This window comes from Macaca mulatta, chromosome 12, assembly GCF_049350105.2.
Source record: "Macaca mulatta isolate MMU2019108-1 chromosome 12, T2T-MMU8v2.0, whole genome shotgun sequence".
Taxonomy (NCBI): domain Eukaryota; kingdom Metazoa; phylum Chordata; class Mammalia; order Primates; family Cercopithecidae; genus Macaca; species Macaca mulatta.
The window spans coordinates 19,249,277-19,272,148 of record NC_133417.1 but is presented as its reverse complement, the minus strand read 5'-3'; positions in this window follow the sequence as shown (position 1 = coordinate 19,272,148).

The window sequence follows — 22,872 nt, the reverse complement described above, 5'->3', positions numbered from 1 at the left end:
ACATTTATTGAGCACGAATTATGTGCCAAACACATAGTTGAGTGCTAAAAACTCAGCAGGAATAACTATATTTAATTTTCATAGGAATGCTTTGCTATGTTTTCGTTATTTTACAGATGGTAAAACTGAAGCTTTGAAAAGCGAAGCCACTTTGAAAAGTTAAGTCACTTGTCCAAGGTCACAAAAAAATACACATGGTTGTGGTGGGTTTGAACTGTGTCAGCGTGGGCTAGGCTAAGAGAATTTCTCAAAACTCCCTTTCTTGTGTGTTTTCGGTTATGGTGGGCCACGGAGTGATCCACCATAACCCTTTCTCTCCTCTTACCCCCTCACTGAAAATACACCTTCTCGCCCACCTTTTCAGCCCTCTTCTCCCCACTGAGGATGTGATTGTTGTGTGAATGAAAAAAGTATGGGTTATGGGGGAGAGCAAAGGGCTGCCTGGATTCTATCCAGTTATAGAGGCTGCTGCTGGGAGCAGCCTGTGACTGGGAGAGGCAGTTCAAGAAGGAGCAAAGCAGGGGGTTATTCCTATGCTGAGCAGTGGCCCAAAGGCACCCCTAAACCCTGTTTACTCAAGACTTTGAACACTTAACTTGCTGGGCACTGTGCCGGATGCTGTGGGAGATGTGGAGGACAGAGGGAAGTCACTGCTTTGCAGCTCCCACGCATGGATGTGGCTCTCCTGGGGCTGCTAATCTGCTGGCTTGCCTCGTTGGTGTGAGGCAGTGGTTGGACCTTCTTCACCTTTTCCCTGAATCCTCCTTCAGCTTTCCCGACCCTTGGGCCAGGTGTGTGTTCAGGTCCGGAACAAATATTCTAACTTCTTCAGGAGATCCACATTACAAGGGTCAGAGGCAAAAGGACTGACCTGGGTCTTAGTCCATCTTCACGGGCCCCAGCTTTTACTTGTAGGGCCCAACTGGTTCTTGCTCCCCAACTTCCCTTCCCAACCGCCTTCCCTGCACACTTCAAACTCCAACATGTGATGCAAAGACATGTCTTACAGAGACCAGCTCCCACAATTGTGTAAGGTCAAATCCTTGCAAAAAAAAAGTTCCTTTATATATCCAAATTATCTATGTCGAATCTGTATCTATGTATGTATCTGTATCTATATTTATCTATACCTATATCTATATCTACTCATATCTATATCTGTATCTATATCTATGATGTGTGTGTTTCACACACATACTTGAAGTATACACACAAACACATACTTATATGTCTATCTATCTATCGATCTATCGATTGATCTATCTATCCATCCCTTAGTGGCTCTGCTTCTGTGAGTGAACCCTGACCAATGACTGATGCTGATGCAGTGCTGTAACAAAGATCAGATCTCAGGCTGTTTCACCACAGGACCTGCACACTTAATTACTCAGATTACACAGCAGTCGGGTGGAGGTCCACTTTAGACAGGCTGAAACTGAAGTGCCTATGGGATGTTTGGGTGGCTGAGTCACAGGCTGTTGAAGATATCAGAAAAGCCTCATGCGCAGTGGATGATCAGAGAAGGGGAAATGGGGGCAGGCTGGAATTGGAAACAAGTTTTACGGTGGTAGACTTGATTTAAGTCTCAAAGGGTGGTAGGAGCTGGTTAAGTGGATGGGGGTGAGGGAGAGCAATGTCAATGGGGAAATAGCATGAGAAAAGCCTACAGCAGCAATGGGCAGCCTGAATGGCCTATAGTAATCAGCTTGAATGGCCTAGCAGGGGCCTATTGATTATATGGCCATTGCTATCTATTCGGTTCTGGGAATTACATCTCCCCAAGGATATGGTGGGCTCTGGGCGTTGCATATTGCACCTGGTAAGTTTCTAGTTTGAGTAAGTTCAATTTGTCTCAAACATTTTGTGAGCACCTACTATATGGCAGCATTGTGTTGAACATAAATATGAATAAAACATGAACTATATACCGGAGAAATTTGTGTTCAGATTAGAGATATTCAACACGTTTCAGTGAAATTGGACTGAATGGAAATCTTGAGCCAATAGTAGGGCTGACTCTGGACTTCTGATTCCATTTTGGGGTTTATTGCTTGGACAAAATGATAAAATAGGTCAGTCTACCCACCCACTCATCCCTCCATCAATTCACCCAAAGCTAGATTGTTTTACCTGCCTACTGATCTATCATTCATCTATCTCTACTAATCAACCATCTATTACCTCTTGTTTTGTTAAATGGAAGGCAGAATTTGAGCAGTCTGCAAAATCAGACATATATAAAATGATAATGAAAAGATAAAAACAGATGAAAAAGATGAAGAAAAACAGATGTTGATACTGATGGTGACTGAATAATTGTTACTGATTATTGCAACAAACAGTTATTGTAGCTGAGTGTTGCATTTAATGCTGAGTTTATTAGAAATGAAGGCAAAAAGAAAAAAAAAAAAAGATGCACACTGGGTTACCCAGTCCATAACAATTGAAGAGAAAAGGAATACAAGTTGGAAGACATGGACATTCTCTGGCATTGTGTAGAAAGAGGATTTATCGTGTCAGGACTAAGTCAGGATACCAGGTAGCATAATGGATGCAGTCTTCACTGCACTTCTGCAAAAGCAAAAGAACACTCCTCAAATGTTTCTCCTATCGATTCTCTATAAAGGCCAAGGGCATACCGTTAAATCTTATTTCAGCTCAGGCTTTTCTGCGGCAAACTAAGATAATAACGTCCAGCCACATTAAGTTCAGATGATCAGACTCAGATTAGGGAGAGAGCCCAGAGCACTTAGAGGAAGGGCTGGTTAGCTGGCTATTAGGCTCTATCTTTCAAATTTCAGTTGTCTCCAGAGAGCCTTTGGGTCAGGGGACTTTAATCTCCATACAAGGAAGATCTCTCCAACTCGAAAATACATTGTTATCAATTCAGAACTTGTTCTATTCCAGGAGTAAGAGACCTGTAGACTTGGTCACCTTGTCCTCTGTCCTTTTCTAAAGCAAGGAGCTGAAACACTGCATCAGGATCCTTCAGCTTAAAAAGAATTCACGTGATGACCTCCTTCCCCTGGCCATAGAATGACTTATGAGCCCTTTGGAGAACAGTGCCTCAAGTTACCACGTCCAAGGCTGACACATTTCCTCACCGCCATGGCTTGCTCTCAGTGGGGCTGGCCCAGGGCATGGCCAGTTTCCACGTTGGCATCTACCTCATGCTGGTTGGCCGCTCCACTGTGTCAGTGTGTCAGAGCATCAGCTGGACTGGTTCCCAGAATTCATCCCATGCTCATGGCAAAACCTTGAAGACTTAGGTCAGCCCTGAAGGCCAGCTTGGATTGTGAATGGTTGAAGCCAGTGTCCCCAGCGTGAAGGTCCAGCATTCCATGAGGATTTATCGAACACATGTTGGGTAAAGCATCTCAAGGTGCTTCACTGTGTTGTGAACGAGGAATTGGGAGGAGGAAGAGCATGAAGGATGCAAAGGAAATAAACGGGATGGATCTGGACTTTTAGGATTATTCAGAGGGTTTAGAGAAAGGCTGGATAATATCTGAAACGATACAACTCAATAAAAAGACCCCCCAGTTACCAAGGTTGAGAGGCGTACCTCAGGTTATGAAGGGGTGGCCTGCCTCTCCACACCTGTGGGCGTTTCTCGTTAGGTGGAACGAGAGATAAGAGAAAAGAAATGAGACACAGAGACAAAGTATAGAGAAAGAAAAAGTGGGCCCAGGGGACCAGCGCTCAGCATACAGAGGACCCACGCTGGCACCGGTCTCTGAGTTCCCTCAGTATTTATTGATCATTATCTTTACCATCTTAGAAAAAGGGAAGTGGCAGGATAATAGGATCATCGTAGGGAGAAGGTCAGCAGTAAGACATATGAATAAAGATCTCTGTGACATGAATAAGTTTAAGGAAAAGTGCTGTGCCTTGATATGCATATGCAAACATCTCCATAAACCTTTTTAGTGCATAAACAGCAGCCTTGCCGCCAGCATGTCCCACCTTCAGCCCTAAGGCGGTTTTCTCCTTTCTCAGTAAACAGAACATACAATCGGGTTTTACACCGAGATGTTCCATTGCCCAGGGACGGGCAGGAGACAGATGCTTTTCTCTATCTCAACTGCCAAGAGGCCTTCTTTCCTCTTATACTAGTCCTCCTCAGCACAGACCCTTCACGGGTGTCAGGCTGGGGGACGATCAGGTCTTTCCCTTCCCATGAGGCCATATTTCAGACTATCACATGGGGAGAAACCTTGGACAATACCTAGCTTTCCTAGGCAGAGGTCCCTGCGACCTTTGGCAGTGTACGTGTCCCTGGGTATTTGAGATTAAGAGAATGGTGATGACTTTTCACAAGCATACTGCCTTCAGGCACTTGTTTAACAAAGCACATCCTGCAGAGCCCAAAATCCGTTAAACCTTGAGTCACCGCAGCACATGTCTCTTGCAAGGGCAAGGTTGGGGGTAGGATCACAGATTAACAGCATCTCAAATACAGAACAAAATGGAGTCTCTTATGTCTGCTTCTTTCTATATAGACACAGTAACAGTCTGATCTCTCTTTTCCCCACAAGGTTACATATGTGACTTTGGAAAAATCGTAGAACCCCTCCGCTCTCAGTTTGCTCATCTTTGTAAAGAAGCAAAAGTAATAAATCTGCAGCTTTACTGAATTGAGTTGAGAGAACAAGAAAGATCACAGTATAAAAATGCACTGAGAAAGTAAAAAGGGGCTACATAGAAATGTAAGTTGATGTGATGGTTAATGTAATAATTATTGATTTTTAAATATCATCTGTGAAATTAGTCTGCTTTGGTATCTAGAGTTACCGGTGTCAATAACGCCAGGCTTACCATGGAAGTCCACTCCAAGTGATACAAGCATTTCCTACCTTTCCTCCTCAGCAGGCTTCATCAGCCAATGCTGTCTTCCATTGTCCCTCCTTTTGTGCCTCTCTAGACGTTCATACACGATTTGTCGGACACCCACACTTAAGCACACACCACACAAGTCATCTGACCCCCCGCTTCTCTCTAAGTAGCTTGCTACTGCTTCTGTGTGTATTGGAGGTCAAAGCTCCTTCCTTCCATTCTTCTGCCCCATAGACACTGCCCAGCTCCCTGCTGCTGCCAGAGAAATCCCACTTGTCCCAGCTTCGCTCAGCTCTCTTTTCCATTTCAGTACACAAGATATTCCCTTTTACATGCACCACTTAAAGGAATGTATTATAATAATATGCTATAACCATAGTATATCATATATAGTATATAACATAATATACTATATAATATAGCAATACATAATCATGTATAATATACTATATCTATACTAAATATTATTCTATATCTGTATTATATGTCCTATATATAAATATATAATACTACATAATATATTACACATATAGCATGTATATCAGTATATATTATAAATTATACAGTGTAATTTCTTATTCAATTTTCATAAAGAACTCACTGAGGTATGTACTGTTATCATTTCTGTTTTATACAGGTGAAGATACTGAGAGTCAGAGTGGTTTGGATAATTTGCCCAAAGCCATTTAGCTAGTTGTGTGTGAGCCGTAATTCTGACCTGGGGCTTCCTCTTTTAGCTACTGTTCTTTACTGTTTCCCACTGATTCTTGCAATTCTGTAACAATGGATTATGATTTTCTTTATTGCTAACGCTGTTATTTGGTGGTGGGATGGTTGTGCCAAGGGATGTGTGTGTGTGTGTGTGTGTGTGCATGTGCCTGTGTACATGTGATGACTTCTCAATTTGATTGTTTCTTGAGTCCATTCCTACCCCAGGACCTTCCCTGTCACATGCTGAATAAGGCACAAGCTCACACCCCAGAAACTAAACTTTTCCCCAGAGAGACCCCAAACTTCCTTTCAATTCTTCTCTCTGTGCTTTCTCTCTCCAGTGACCCAAACTAAACCCTTGACTCATTTAAGAGCCAAGGCTCTGACTTAGGCTGGGAACTCCTAAAGGTCACGTGTGCACCATTAGATTGGACACCTCAGTAGACAATGCTTAACGAAACAATGTAAAAAGAAGATCTGCTGGAGTGGCCATGGGCATATTCAAGACCACCCTGAGCCTTCCGCTCTTGTTGTCTCATCCACTGATGCCCAGGGACCTTCCCACAGCTTTAAACACTGTGGCAGTTCCCTCTCTTGGAGGCCAATGTGAAAAACGCAGCATTTACAAGAGATGGTAGAAGACACATTAACATCTAATTGAAAATGTTGCCTGTTGTAACAAAAGAATTGAATGTTATTTGCAGAAAGGGCGCTGTTGTGTATGCACCCTCACAATCTTGTGAAAATGGGCAACATCTAAAACTCAGACTTTGTATTAACGGTGATTTGCTAATACTGTATTTTTAAGTTTGATTTCCTGTGTCTCTCTGGACCAACCCCTCCATCTCTGTGTGTCTTCGCTTTCTCCAGGGAAGATACAGAAATAACACTTTTTCTTCTTCTTATGGTTACTGCACCTGACAAATTAAAATTGCTTTACAGGCAGTAGGCATTTTATGGGCCATCCCTGCAAGAAATAAATGTTAGAAGGCGCCGCCTCCCCATTCTTGCCAACCAAGGAACACAGAGTTATGGGTGGAAAAGCAGCTCTAACTTTCCTTGCAACCTCTGCCCTCATCCTGCCCACCCCCCACTGCCCCTGCCAGCTCCAGGCACTTCCCGCCTCATGCTCTCCTAACTTACTGCTCTAACTCTCATCCTCCCCACTCACATCTATCCTACACTCCCTAATCAGCATCTTCTTCTCAAAGTGCAGCTCTGCTCAAGTCCATTCCTGCCCCCGAACTTTCCCTGTCACATGCTGAATAAGGCACAAGCTCACACCCCAGAAACAGTCTTTCCCCAGGAGGCCGCAAGCTTCCTTTCATGCCTTCTCTCCGTGCTTTCTCTCCAATGACCCAAACTGAACCCTTGACTCATTTAAAAAATATTTTGGGGAACTTACCATATGTTAGGCATTGTGGTGGGATCGCACACACAAAAAGTTTTAAAATGACCTGAACTCCCTTCACATTATTCAGGGTTTAGTGGGGCAGACGTGAGACAACAATATTGTGTGCTAAGTGCCGTGGGAAGTGAATGCCTAGGGTGCTGGGGGAGTATGAGGACAGGTAGTTAACCAGCCCAGAGCAATCGGGAAGGCTTCCTGGAAGGATCTTGAAGAAATCAGCACTCACCACCTCCCAAGTAGCACTCTCTGCCTTCTTGTTCATGTGTTTTCTTCTGGATTGAGTGTCCCTGGCGTATCTACACCTTCTGAAATTTATTCTTGGTTCAGGACTCATTCAAACCACCTTCTCATCCAAGAGTCATTTGTGGATTGCCCAACTTGAAAAGAGCTTCCTTTATTGACTCCTGGTGGTATATTGTACATAGTCTTGCCTCTCGTGGTTCTTTGCCTTGTCTCACTCTGATTTTATCATAGTTTATTGACGTCATTATCTCAATATCTTCAACCTTATGTTTTACTCAGTGTCCTTTTCCCAGCATAGAGCTTTGTATAGCTACCCTGAAGCTGCCTGAATTAACTGCTTTGCCCATATGTCCCCCTAAAGAGGATCAGGAGCTGCCCAGGATGGATTTGAAGGAAAAGTGGATCCGGGCTTGCTGAGCCTGGTAAACGGTGTCAGCGAGCTCCGAGCCTGGACTTCATCAGGCCGAGGTCGTGCATGGTCACCGTGTGACCCAGTGATCTTGGCCAGGAGTCCTGGTCTCAGTCTGGGTCCCAGCGTTCATCTTTCAAGGGCAGGCCCTTGGTCACAAAGCCATCATCTGTAGGAAAAGGTAGAGGGCCCACAGTACAGGAGAGAAGAGGTCGGGAAACCAGGATTCCAGCGCCACCCTGTCACTTCCTGTTGAGTCACAACATAGATCTTCACCTTTGTTTCCCTAGTTGCAAAATGTCAGCCTTGAATTAAGGGGTTTTTCCAACTCAGAATTGTGCAAATTAGGATGAAAATAGTTGAAATCACTCATTTTTGTTTTGGGTACAGTGTGTAAATCCTAATTTAAAAAGTGGCTGCCCCGTGTTCACATGACATAGTTCAGCCTTCTCTGTCTCGTGATCCAGACTGGAAATATGTTTTCCCTTGTCGACTGGAAATTGTACTCTTTTGGTAAAAAATGGGGTGAACATCAATATGAAATGCCACGTTTTGCAGCTTCGATGACTTAACTAAAAGTTCATCCCTGCCCACTGGTCATTTGGTTCTGAGAATAGGCTATAAAAGGCTTCAATTTCATATATTTCAGGCTATTTCACCCCGAAAGAGTTTGTAAGCAGGGAAGACATGCATTTTGAAGAGCATTAAGAGCCTCTGAAATTGTCATTAACAGTTCTCCTCAGTGCTCCACTTCAATGAAATGAGCGGCAGTGACATAAGAAAAAAAGTAACAGCCCAATCTTTGTGTTTTGTAATGAATAATAAAGTATTTTAACCTCTTTAGGGACTTAGCACCACGTTAATCCTTTAATCCCTAGAAAAACCAATTTTGTTGACATAAAAAGGGGATATTTAACTTCATCCAATTAATTTTCTACTTTAGAGATGCCATGATTATGAAGATTAGATTGAATAGATTCATTAGAACTACTATATTGTGTATTAAGTAGAGGCTTTGACATCAAAAAGCAGCATCAGACAAGAAATTCTATGTCACAATTTTGTTTACGTATGCCCACTTTGAGGTGCCAGGGCTTTGAGGCCTTCATGTCTGGGCACTGTTGCTTAGACTGAATTGCTGACATCTGCAACTACTCAGCCACCATGCAGCCATTAAACCAGTGACTAGGCTGACATTCCTGCAATACCAGCTTCCTCTCTCCTTTTGAGCTCCAAATTAGAACTGTGCCTGTGAGGAGGCTGAACTGCGTGCCGCAGAAACATTCCTAACAGTAAAAAGTTAGCTAAGTGTGAACTCAATTTCAAATTACACAGCGTGGGGAAGCACACCATTCAAATCGTTCTCAGAACAATGGATTGGAATGGGAGATGGAAGATAAATGGTTGGAGATTTAATTATTTCTGCATTGGACTTCAGCAGGCAGACATGGAAAGGTTTTAATTCCACTCCAACACCCAATCTCCAGCCAGAATTGAATTTACAGGGATGAAAGAGAAGAGATGATGAAAAGTGAGGGTTATAGGAGGGCCACAAGTATTTTAATGATGCAGTGCAAAGCCTCTGGGCTCTCTTGGCTGAAGATGGCGTCTTGAAGAAAGAAAAATGGGACATGGAAAATGTCAGGGTAACCTATCACTCTTATCCCAGCAGTCAGTTTCAGTAGATGTCACTAAGCCAGCCTGCCACCTAAGCTGGAGGGCAAGGGCATAGACCGTATGTGTTGGCATCCCTTATGTGTCTTGCATGGCTTTTGGCACGCAACTAGCATTGTCTAGTATGGTGCTTTCTATGAGGAATAGCATTACACAACTACAAAGAAACAATACTGATGTTCTTTATGTGGCTTGTGAGGGAGCACAGTATCATGGGGGAATGGAAAGTGTTGGAAACAGCATCTGGAATCTGAATCTTTGTCTTACCACCCTCCAGCTCTCTAGCCTAGGATACACTGTTTGACTTATTTAAAACTTGACTATCTCATCTGTTCAGTTGGAAGAATTGTGTCAACCTCTTAAAGTTTCTGTAGAGTTAAATTCTGTAAAGCAACTGGATAATGAAAACCCCAGAACAAGAGGTGCCAGGTTGACATTAGTTTGCTTCTCTCTCACCATGTGGCAATTAATCTCATTATTTTTTTTCCTTAGGCATGAATAATAGTTTAAGGCACTACCAAGGTCACCTAATTTTTCCCCTTTATTTTGCACATGAGAGTGAAATGATTTGCTTAATTCTTAAATGATTTACTGATTGATTTTAGAATGGACCAGAATCGAGAAACCTGACTTCCAATTCAGATCTATTTCCATGAACTCCTATAGTATGATTTGATTGACTGACTCTAGCTTTAGGGGGAAGCATTTCTCATCCAGCCCATATTTTCACAGGTGACTGAATTCAGCCCTCTATCCCTTGATCTTCCACCCCTCAGAGCCTCCTTCTAATCAGAAACATTCCCACCTCCTTAAATTATCTGTTTGGGACCCATGCTAACTGTGCCTAAACTCCAGAACTTCCATTAAGTTTTTTTTCTGGGAAATAATATTGGTTTTCTCTTAGAAGCTGTTCTTTGCTGAACTTTTGTTCCTAAGTGCTTTTCAGAGTATCTCAGTCCCTGAATAATAACATGCATTTCTTTCAACCTCCAGTCTTCTTAAGCAGACAGACCAGAGCTAAAGGCCAGGCCTCACCTGGAAAGGGATTGAGGGGGCAGGGTTTGAGTCTTCAGGTGGACCTCTCTGAGAACTGCAGAAGCCAGGTCCAGCTGCGTGTTGCAGTGGCTTTGTTTAGCCCTCTTCTTTTTTTTTTCTTTTTGAGACAGAGTCTTGCTCTGTCACCCAGCTGGAGTGCAATGGCATGATCTCGGCTCACTGCAATTTCCGCCTCCCAGATTCAAGTGATTCTCTTGCCTCAGCCTCCTGAGTAGTTGGGATTACAGGTGCATTCTACCATACCTGGCTAATGTTTTGTATTTTTGGTAGAGACAGGGTTTCACCAGGTTAGCCAGGATGGTCTTGAACTCCTGACCTTGTGATCTGCCTGCCTTGGCCTCCCAAAGTGCTGGGATTACAGGCGTGAGCCAAGTCCTCTTCCTTTAAGTCTGTTCTGATTATTTCCAGAATACCAGTGATAAGGTTAAGATAGGGTGCTCTTGGGGTTGGTACAGCAGACAGGGAAGGAGACTAAGGTAAGGACTTGTTCACACTTGGCTCAGGCAAGGGCAATAGCCATAGGAAATTGTCTGCTGGAATTTCCTGGAAGATTATTGGGTTTGTTCCTGCCAAAGACCAACTTTCCAGGTTTGTCTCTTATCTTCCTGAAACTCCACAGTCTTCAGAAAAATGGTGGCATTTAGAGGAACCATTTGTTTGTAATGGAAGTTTCCAGAAGGATATTGGCAGCAGTCAAATATTCAGGGATTAACTGTAGCCTGATTGGCAGAGGGAAAGGAAAAGAAAAACATCTGGCACCAAAGACAGCAAATGAGGAAGTAGTCCATGTACTGTGGGCCAGTTGCTGCTGCTGCTGCTGAATTTACGCATTCATTCAACAAAAAGTTAATTGCATACCTTTTCGGTACCAGACACTACAGATACCATAGGGAGAAAACCAGAAATGTCACCTACCTTTATGAAGCCTTCATTGTCCTTTCCTTTTCCTAAATGTGTTTGTTAGAGTCCTAAGGTTTCACTATAAGAAATCTCTTTGCTATTTATGAAACACTTTACAACTTATTAACCATTGATGAACTACCCTCTTAACAACGCTGTGAATGTATTCCCAATTTATTAGACAGGAAATATGAGGTTAAGTGTTACCTTAAGTTGCACAATAGTTGGCTCTCAGTCTCCATCTCTCAGAGTGACTTTGCCCTAAACTGGAAAATTATTGCAAGTTCCCGAGCTTATCATAAGACCAAGGGCTGGCGTGCCGGTTCCTTACTATTAATCCCAACAGAGTCACACAGCTCAGCAAGGACGTCCTTGTAGGCTAATGTGTCCCCAGTTGCATATGGCTGGAGTCGTCCCCATCTTTGTCCTTTCTAAGTGAGCAGGATTTTCCAACAAGAAAGACCCTCTTTGGCCACCACACCACACTACACTGTCCTCTCAGAGTAGTGAAAGGCCACAGTCGCTAGCTACAAAATTGGCCAACGCAAAGCCACACAGTAGAGTAGACTGACTTTAGGTGCCAACATTGTTTGAAATGGAAGTGGGTTTTAGTTGTGTATTTTAAAAAGGTTGATATGCTGTTTTCATGAGGATCCCCTAACCCCCAAATGTCTAACCACCTCGATGTGGTTGAGGAAGACTCAAACCCCGTCCCCTCAGTTCATTCCCAGAGAAGCAGGGCATGCCTCTAACTCTGGTCTGGCTGCCTGGGACCACAGGAGATGGAAAGAAGGGGTATGTTCTTATTCAGGGACTGAGACATTCTCATATCTTGTCAGCATGAGGCCTGCTCAACTACAGTGGGAAGGAACTGACCCTTACCCCATTCTTGGCTCCAGTTTTTCTACCTTCCTTACCCTTGAGTCTCAAGAGGACGAGGGGGTCTTTGGGTTTGAATGGAGCTCCTTCAAGCTTATTTATGATTTAGTTCATCTCTGTGAAGATCCGTCGAGCTGGAGGAGGAGTCTGCTTTGCTGACCCCTGTCACTAGAAAATTAGCCCCTCATGAGGTGTCAGTGCTTCTGTGGACCCTGGTTCCTGATAAACTATAATCTGAGGGACACAGAAATATCAGATGTCTGCCCATTTGCAGTTTAGGAAGAGAGGAGGAAGACCTGAGTATCTAAACCAAAAATCACCCTGAAAGCAGAATTAAACAAAGGCTGGGCTCCAGGTCATTTAGAAAATTACACAGAATTTACTCTTTCTCATTCCTATGTCCACTTGTAAATGTGCCACATTATCCCATCAGCCCATCCTCTTTGGAGTTTCCATCCGTGACTGGCACCCAGAGGTTCTCTGAGGCGTATTCTCCCATCCATTGCTAAGTGGGGCTCTTTGATGTGTCTCTTCCTTCAAAATGTGCCTCTTCCTCTTCCTTGGTCTTCTCAGGTTTCCAGAGCCGGGCCATGTAAATGCGGAGGGCTGGTCTTACCCACCCAGCAGGTAGGCCACTGCTCTTGGCCCTTAGCTGGGGACCAGCTCCTAGGCCTCAGCAGATTAACAAATAGTAATTATTACTTCAGTAGTAAGATTTTCTCTCCACCACCCCTTCCTCCTCTCACTCCTGCCAGCTACGGTATAATTTCAGACATAAAATCCTGTGAGCCACAGTTTAGGCTGCAGCCTAGGCAGCAAGCCTGAGGACAGACCTGGGAGGAGCCTACGGATACTTGCCCTTGAAAGGCCTGGACCAATTGGGCAGGGAGAAAGCCAGGGCTGGGGCTCGTCCTCCTGAGGCTGGTTCTCCTGGGCCTGACCCAATGCCAGATAAGGACTTTGGAGGAGCCATCACATTCCACTCTGTCTCTCGTTTGCAGATTAAGTCTCCTCAAATAGGCCCACACGCCGCAGACTCTCAGCACTCACCCTGCTCTCTCTGTCAATAATCCATCAATTAAGGGCTGCTAATAATATGCATTGACACAGCAGATTAGGCAGCCGTGGTCCTGTTGGCCGGCTCTTCAAGTCAATGGTTGTAGGATTATCAACCCTGCCATTGACGTTTGTTTCATTCTTCCCTCTCCAGTCCCTAGTGAGATTTAAGAGAGAGAGCTCCATTCAAACCCAAAGGCTCAAAAACAAAAGAGTAATCTCAGCGTGAGGGCCTGAAAACTAATTCAGGTCAAGAGAATACAGAGGCAACCCATTGCTTTCCTCTCTCTCATCACTGCTTTCTCCCCACTTTGTACTGAAATTGTTATTTGTGGAGAGTTTAGCTCAGAGGACAGGGGTGTCAGAACCCTCTAATCCTTTAAACCTAATGGGCACAGGGAACCAGGCAAGCTGCCATTTGAAAGGTACTTATTTTCCAGGCATAAGACAAGACTCTGACTGTCATACCACATTTTCTCTACTCTGGCGGGTAAACACATGGCTGAAGATGGAGAACAAGGTTTGCCATAAATCTGGCCTTGGGAAAATGGGAGATACCCACTTGTCAGGGGAGACAATCGAGACCTTATCTGGTCTTTTTCTCTTGGCCCTTTCCTCTCTACCAGACTTTAATTCCTCTTCAGGGACACTATTAGTGTGTTGGATGGTAGGGATGTAAGCAATGGTAGGTCTACAGCCCCACAGAGGGAGGTGAGCAAGGCTGGTGCAAGACTGACCCTGGGGGCAGGGCTCTGTGATGAAGCCATCCAGGGAGCCAGCCCAGTTCAAGAGAGAAAGTGGAGGCAGGTCTAATGCCTGGATATTGTGTGCCTTGGAGGTGACATAAGGTGGGGAGAGAGCACTGAGACTAAGCAAATGGAGGCACTCAGGGAATAAGAGGCTGAAGATGAGAAGGTAAGAGTATTCACGTGAGCTGAATTCCACCCGGCAGTTGAGGTGGGACGGGATAAGGATGCCCCACTACAAATTCACAATGATTCCAGTCCTAATCAGCTCAGGATGCCGCAACAAATACCCCAGAGTGCACTTAATTTTACATACTTTTACCATAGATGTATTTATGTATATACTTATACATATGTACCCACATATACATATATACACATAAATACATGTAAATATACATCTATATGTCTATATAAGTGTGTGTGTGTATATCTCACATGTGTATGTATGCCATACAAAAAGATGCTCAATTATGCTTGTTTTTGCAGTTAATAAAAAGGGTATCATATTTAATCTGGTATTTTCAGACTTGCTTTTTTATCACTCAATATTGGTTAGAAATATGCATCCATATTGTCACACGTGGCTGTGGTTTATTCATTTCCCTTGCTATGTTATATGTTAATTAGATTGTTTAGGTTTTTTGCTATTACGAACAGGTGCTGCTGTGAACATTTCTGAACATGTCTTTTGTGCACCTGTGCAGATTTTTCTCTTTTGTGTCCAGGAGAGGAACTACTGGTTCATAAAGTATGGGAGTATTAAATTGTGCAGGATAATACCAACTCCCACTTCCATCTGCTGTGTTCCAGAGATCCTGTTCATCCAACCTATGATGGTTTCAGTCTTGGTTTTGGCTAGCTGTGGTTTTCATTTGTAACTCGCTAGTTGCAGATGAGGTTGCCTATTTGGTCATATGTTGATTGCCCACCTTTTTTTTTTTCTGTAAAATGTTTATACTTTGCTCATTTTTCTATTGGATTACTTGTTTTTTTCTTAATATTTTATAATTCTTTATATTTACATTTATATAATATAACAAATATTATATTTATATAAATAATACATCGATTTATTTATATATTATTAGCATTCGTTATTAATATATTATATTAACATATTTATATTAGTTATATTTTAACTAACAAAATCCTTTGTTGGTTAAATATGTTGCAAATATCTTCTCTCAGCAAGTGGCTTATCTTTACTCTTCTAAAATTCACTTTTGATGAATTGAAATGTTTTCTTTGAATGTAGTCAAATTTATTTGTTTCCTTTTGAAGTTTATAATTTCTGTGTCTTGTCTAAGAAATCCTTCCTCTACTCCCAAGAGGATATTCACCTATCTGAAACTTTTAGATCATATTTTGTCATTTAAGTCTGTAAATCATCTCAAGGCAATTTTTGTGAGTGTTATAGGGTAGGGATTCCATTTGTTTCCTCATAGTAAGGATGACCACATCGCCCAGTTCCCATCATTGAATGGTCCCTCCATTCCCGCCTTTCCTTTAGATCTTACAGGGCTGTCTTTTCTATACCTTTGGTCAGTTAGTCTATCCTCTTCCAATACCATGCTCTCTTGATTACCCTGGCTTTATATCATGCTTTGATATTTTTTATAGTAAGTACCTCCTCCCTCTTATTCTTGTTTTTGTCCTAGTGTACTTTTATTTTAGAACCATCTTGTCATGTTCCATTAAAAAAAATTTAAAAAACCTGTTGGGAATTTGATTGGAATTACATTAAATTATTGATCAATTGGGGAATATGTGACATTTTCACAGTGTGAAGTCTTCCTGTTCACAAACATGAAATTGCCCTCCATTTGTTGACATGTTCTTTAATGTCTCCTCGCTGTAAAGTTTGATAATTTTCTGTGTATGGGTCTTGCACATCCTTGGTTAAGATAAATCCCAGGCACTTCAAAGGTCTCATTGTTATTGTAAAACGTCTTCTTAAAAAAAAAAAAAAAGAACTATATTTTAAAATTATTTGTTGATGTATAGAAATAAAATTAACTTTTGAAAACTGATCTAATATCTAGTCAACTTGAAAATATTTTATATTATTTCTAATTATTTGCCTATAGAGCTCTTTTTAATACTTTCAAATAATGATAGTATTTTTTTCTACTTTTCAATAAATTTTTATTCAACTTTCTTTGAGGTATACCTCACACACAATAACATACACCTTTTATATGTATAGTTTTGACAAATGAAGACACCTATATCATCACCACTCCAATCAAGATATAGAATATTCCCTATCACACTGGGAAGTCTCCTCCTCATTTGCATCTAATTATCCTTTGCTCCTGCCTAAGGCATTTACTAATCTGATTTCTATCACCATAAATATTTGGCCAGTTCTAAAACTTTACATAAATGGAATCATATAATATGTACTCTTTTGTTTTTGGCTTCTTTCACTCAGCATTGTGAGATTAAATCATGATTCTGGGTATTTGCTGTTTGTTTGCACATTTTTATTGCTGAGTGGTATTCCATTGAATGAATATATTAAAATTTGTGTATCCATTCATCTGTTGACAATCATTTGGATTGTTTCCAATTTGGAATAAATATTTTTGAGGACATTTATCTTCAACTCTCATGGGAAAATACTTGGGAATGGCATTGCTGGATCAGAGAGTTAAGTCTGTATTTAACTTTACAAAAAACAACCAAACAATAAACCAAATGGTTTTCCAAAGTTGTTATGCCATTTTATATTTCCACCAGCAGCATATGAAGTGTTTCAGTTACAATACATCCTCTTCAACTCTTGGTATGGTCATTTTTTAAACCATGCAGTGTAGTTTGCCAACAATAAAATGCATCCTTTTAAGTGGACAGTTTGATGAATTTTCACAGATAGGTACACCCACGTTACTACCCATCATAATTAGGGCATAGAGCATTTTCATCATCCTAAAAGTTGGTATATGCCCCTTTACAGTCAATCTTCTCACCCCTAGTGCTATAAGATTACACTATAGATTACTTTTGCCTTTTATCTGCCTTTTCACTTCCAGTCATGCCAGTGAATGTGAAATGATGTCTAATTATGATTTTAATTTTCTTTTCCTTTATGGCTAATGATGTTGATTATCTTTTTATGCAGTCATTGAACATTTCTATATCTTCTTTGGATGTATCTGTTTAAATATTTTGTCCATTAAAAGAATAGAATGTTTGTCTTTTTTTCAAAATTGTTTTGGCATTTCTAGCTCCTTCATATTTTTATACAAATTTTAGAGTCAGCTTATCAATTTCTAAAAAGAAACCTGCTGGGATTTTAATTTGCATTTTGCATTATAGATGAATTCACGGAGAATGAAAACATTAACATTATTGAGATGTCCAATCCATGAACATAGTATATTCTTCTTTTATTTCTTTCAGCAATAAAAGAAATCGTTTTTAGTCTAAAGGTCTTGCATTTTTTTATTGATTTTAATTCTAAGTATGTTTGTATGCTATTTAAGTGGCATTATTTTTAAATTTTTATTTTCCAAATGTTCATTGTATCTAGAAACATAATTTGGTTTTGTGTATTGGCTTTATTTCCCACAAGGTTTTGTACCAATTCCTTAGGATTTTTCTATGCAGTTAATCATATCTTTAAATAAAGACAGTTTTACACTTTTATTCACAACCTTAATGTATTTCAAGTCCTATAATATGCTCTCTCTGTGTCTTGCATCAAAATGAAATAGACTTAGAAGTGGGTACCCTTGTGTTGTTTCCAATTTTAAAGGGGGTGTTTCTAATGTTCTCCCATATATTAGTTTTATACAGCATTAGATTTGATATGTTTATACTTTAAAAACATACTTGTATTGATATTTATAAATTAAACTTGTAACTTTTCTTTTTTATATTATCCTTTTCCTTATATCAAGGCAATAATCGTCTCATAGAATGAATTGAGAAATTCTCTGGGAGAACTTGTATATCATTAGAATAATTGTTGTTGTTGTTGCTTTTTTTTTTGCATTTATGTAGTAAATAGTAGTAAAACTCTTTGACATTCTCTGTGTGGAGAACTGTGTGTGAAGTGGTTAATCATTGCTTTGGTATCTACATTTATTATTAGGCTACTCAAGCATGCTACATATGTTAGATTTGGAACATTCTATTTTTCTAGAAATATGTTCATTTCTTCAATTGTTCAAATATATTGGCATAAATTGGTTGATAATATGGTTATATCTTTTAAAATTTGTGCATTAACTCTGGCTATGTTTCCATCACTTATTTCTGAAGTTGTCATTAAGTAGGAAAAATACTGCCTCTTTTAGGACCTACTGTGATATTCCTGAATTAGGAATTTAACAGGATCTCCAAGCAAAACAGAATCTTGAGGTGGGCAAATCACAGAACTCACCAGGGGAAACAAACAGGAATAAGAGGGGTGTGTGTGTGTGTGTGTGTGTGTGTGTGTGTGCACGCACAAACATGCATGATACAAAGAGATTTGAATCCAGATAATCTGAATATAGACAGAGTACTTAGTCATTACACCAATGACTATACAAAGAATGACAGAAGGAGAAACAAATAAAGGATTTATAAGTTACATACACACACACAGAGGTGTGTGAGAGAGAGAGAGAGGATTAAGTGTGGAAGGTACCTGATATCTCTTTCAAAATATATGCCATGCTTTTAGTGGAAGGGGATTCAGCTTGGATCCAAAGGAGTAGACCAGACCCAACTGGTGTTGAATATACTGGGAGATAAATTTTGACTCAGTGTAACACCTGGAGGTACTCAAGGACAGCATGGGTTGTTCCACAGGTAGTAAGTTTATTGTCATTGGAGGTACTTAAGTAGAGACTTTAAAACTGGTTCTCAGAGTTGTTTACTCAGTCTGTAAACATTTATTAAGGATAAGCATTCTGCTAGGCATTAGGAATGTCATCATCTCACCATCTCACAAGAAATGGTCCTCGCTTGAGAATAGCTAAGGAGAATAGCTAAGGAGTCATGGAAAATGAGGGTCATGAGCTCTAACAATGGTATGATTCAAGCCCTCAATGAATTTACAGTCTAGTTCATAAGAGCTGGTTAAATATATACAACTCTATGACATACTTATATATTTTTCATGTCATATACCTATATACATGTGCATATATCTACTAATGTTTTACAGTGTCAGGATCCAGCTGGATCTGAGCATCAGGAAGAAAAATGGATTATTAGCAATAATATTGGATTGGAGCTCAGAGACCTGGGTTCCAGTTCTAGTTCTGTGACCTTGAGTAAGGAACTTACCTTCTCTGTATTTCTGTTTCCCTATCTATAAAAAAAAGAATAATGTACAATAAGGGAGCATGTCCAGCTTTAGCATATTATCATTATTTTTATCTTAGTTACAGTGCCCTCTTTCAAATAAAAGATTACAAAAGAAGTCTAGCATGTAAAGTGTAAATATGTAGCAAGTAGCTTGTAAAGTGCTGTAGCATTGTGTAGGGGTGTGAATTCCCACCCTCTGAGTATGCCTTCACTCATTCCTAGCCCCCTTCCCTAGTAACTCCAGAGTGAACCTCTAGGACTTCTCAAAACACAGTTGAAACCAGTGACCGAGATAAGCTATAAGATTTGTATGAGCTCTGATGTTTTAATTCTATGAGCTTATTCTTTTGTCTTATGTAGTCCAGAAAATCTTCCTGAAAGCAGAGGGGTCCAAGCTGAACACTGATAGGTGAAAGAAGCACAGGCCACCTGGCAATAAAAGACAGTAATCCCAGGCCTGGGAGGTATATAGTATTTGTCTTTGTTCTGTAAGTCTGTGGCTTCCAAGGGGCAATGGAAGACCCTATGCCTGAGAATCACATGTGGTTTTTCACCTCAGCCTCTATGACTTAGTAACTGTGTGACTTTTAGTAAGTTACTTAACCTCTCTGAGCTTCACTTTCTTTTTCTGTGAAATAATGCTGTTAATACCATGGTGGGTTGTTATGAGTGTGAGGAAGGTGAGGCGATATATTTCTCATCAAACCTCACAGTGCAGTTCAAATGGGTCCAATGCCCAGAATGTAGTAACTGATTACAAATACCAATTTTTCTGGAGGATTCCCATGAAGGCTTGTTTTCACCCCTTACTCTGACATTTGAAAACTAGAGAATGTCTGTGGCATTTTTGCAGCCTCCAAATTCCCCACACTGGTTGCAGTCTGCCCTTCATCCGTGCCATATTTGATAAACACACATACTTAGGCCATGTGCCTTCTGCCTTAAAGTAGAAACACTTCTACATTATTCACAAAAAGTATTATCTTGCAAGATCAGCCATAAAAAGTCCTTCATATCCATTCACACAAACAGGTTTTTGAACCCTTTCCAGAAATAGAAATGCAGAGGCAGCTCTGGAACTTCAGGGTCAGAGGTGTGTTATTTTGTGTAGGCCTTTAAATATTGCCTCCCAAAACCACTTTTCATCTCGTTCTTGAAGGGATTAACTTCTGGCCAGTGGAGATTAACTGATATCAGGTTAGAAAAGCAGCCAACACCAGGGTCAATAAGTCTGACAAGATTAGTCCCTAAATACAGAATTTACTATCTGTTTTAAGACTGTGTAACTGTAATTTTCTCTGAAAACTTTCAGTACCTCGAGAAAGGAAGCAAGTTTCTGAGGCCAGGTGACCATATGGCTCACAGGCAGGCCTTAAAGTGAGAAGGGAAAGGTAGTGAGATGGGTGGACCCTCCATTCCCTGACTGCCTTAGAAGGGGGCCACAGTTAAACACCACATCTGTGGAGGGACAAGGACATGGTGTGCCCCATCTGTAGAGGAGCCTTTGCAAGATGGTGCAGAGTGAAAGCTGCCATTGGTAGGAGGAAGGCAACAAATGGTCCTGGAAGCACTTGGTGGGATGGGCTCCCTTGTGTTGAAACTATGCCTATCCCCTGTCCTTCCATCCTAACACTTAACCACACTGTCCATCTTCCCATCTTAACTCCTTCTTGGATGCCCAGTTTCAGAGACCTCCTTGTCCGCATTGCAGTGCTCCCTTCTGAGCCCTATTACAGGCTGCTCTGGGATGGTGGCCTTCCACTGACTTCAGTCAGAGGACTCTCTTCAGGCCCCCTGGCTCCTGTCTCTATGTGTCCTGCTAACACATAGGACTGGCAAAGCTAGGCATGAAGCCAGAGTGCAGGTCTTGGGGTCTGAAAGCCTGGACTAAGATCCCAGCCCCATCTTGAGTTATCCGACCTAAGTCTCAGCCTCCTCATATGTAAATTGAAAACAATGGTAGCACCAACATCACAAAATTGTAAAAGACGTAAATGAGATACTGCTCGTGACACAATTAGTAAGTGTTCAATTAAGGAAAGAAAAGCAAGGCAATAATCATATACAAGTCACATAGCAGATGCTTAATAACTGTGTGCTGAACACGTGTATAAATCAATGGTCCCTATTATGCATAGAGTTGTGACTTCTCTCCTAAAAGATAAGTTGAAGTCCTAACCCGCAGTACCTCAGAACATGATCTTATTTGGAAATAGGGTCATTGCAGATGTTATTAGCTAAGATGAGGTCATACTGGAGTAGAGTGGGCCCCTAATCCAAACGGACTTATATCGTTATAAAAAGAATGCCATGTGAAGAGACAGAGTCACAGGAAGAATGCCATGGGAAGACAGAGACTGAGATTGGAGTGAGGCAGCTGCAAGCTAAGGAAGGCCAAAAATTGCCAGCAGACACCAGAAGCGAGCGAGAGGGAGGGAGATAACTTAACTAGAGCTTCATTAGGGAGAGTGGCTCTGCGGACGCCTTGAGTTTGGATTTGTAGCTTCCAGAACTGTGTGACAATACACTTCTGTTGTTTTAAGCCGCCCAGTTTGTGGCACTTTGTTACAGCAGCCCTGGGAAACTGATGAAGTTCCTACGAACCTACACATAGCGCACATCTTGCCGATGCCTGCTCCCATTTACCTGCATTCTCTTCCTCTCTGTCTTCTATGCCTCTGTGAGACCCAAACCCAGTCTTGCGTCCACCATCAAAGGCCTACAGCAGGAGAAACAAGGCATGGTTGGTTAATTTAGCTGAATTGAGTGGGAACATATTCATTTTTCTGTTGCTGTCCCAGGCGTGTGTCAGAGGCATAGGGCAGGCTTGTGGAAGAGAAGGTTTTCATGAGGGCTGGCCTCTCTCCATCCTCCTGATTCCAATGGACAGGTGCTTGACTCCCGAGGCTCTGTCCACGTCTGTCACCTCTGTTCCTTCTCTGACTTGCTCCTGCAGCCCTTCACCCAGTGAATCCAGAGTCAGCATTAAAGATGATGGGCCTCAAACATTGACAGTCCAATAAGCAAGTATTTCATCATCTAAGCAGATGATAGTATTAAAAACCATCTCCAAGCCCCTGACTTACTATACCCTCGGTTGGGGAGAATGTATTTCCTTTTCTCCTCTTTGCATGTATATTTTCCTCTTGAACACAAACAACAATCCAGTTGCCCCATAATTAGATTGGATTATGGAATAATTACAACCTTGTTTGCTCTCGGCAGATTACATGGTAATTATACTTGGCATTACCATGAAGAACCAAGAAATTCCAACGATGTCATTACATGGTTATTTGTACAGTACAATACAGCAGTGTAATTATATATGCAACATTTGTTCTCCAATAGAAGAATGATTAAAACAATTCTAATGCTTCCAAGTGTTGATTAGGCACCAGCATGATACGACATTTATAATGTGAGTAAGGTGTCTGGTTTTTATAATTTTTTCTCTAACACAGCAATATTTATTTTCCTCTGGGTTCCCCTGTGACCTCGTCAGTAGGCTGTGCTGACCTCGTCAGTAGGCTGTGCTGTGGTCAGTAAGGTATGTGTGACCATATGCTCTACTCTCTGCCCTCATTGTGCACTCATGCTCACAGCAGCCAGCGGACCTCAGTCCATATTAAAAACCAGAGCTA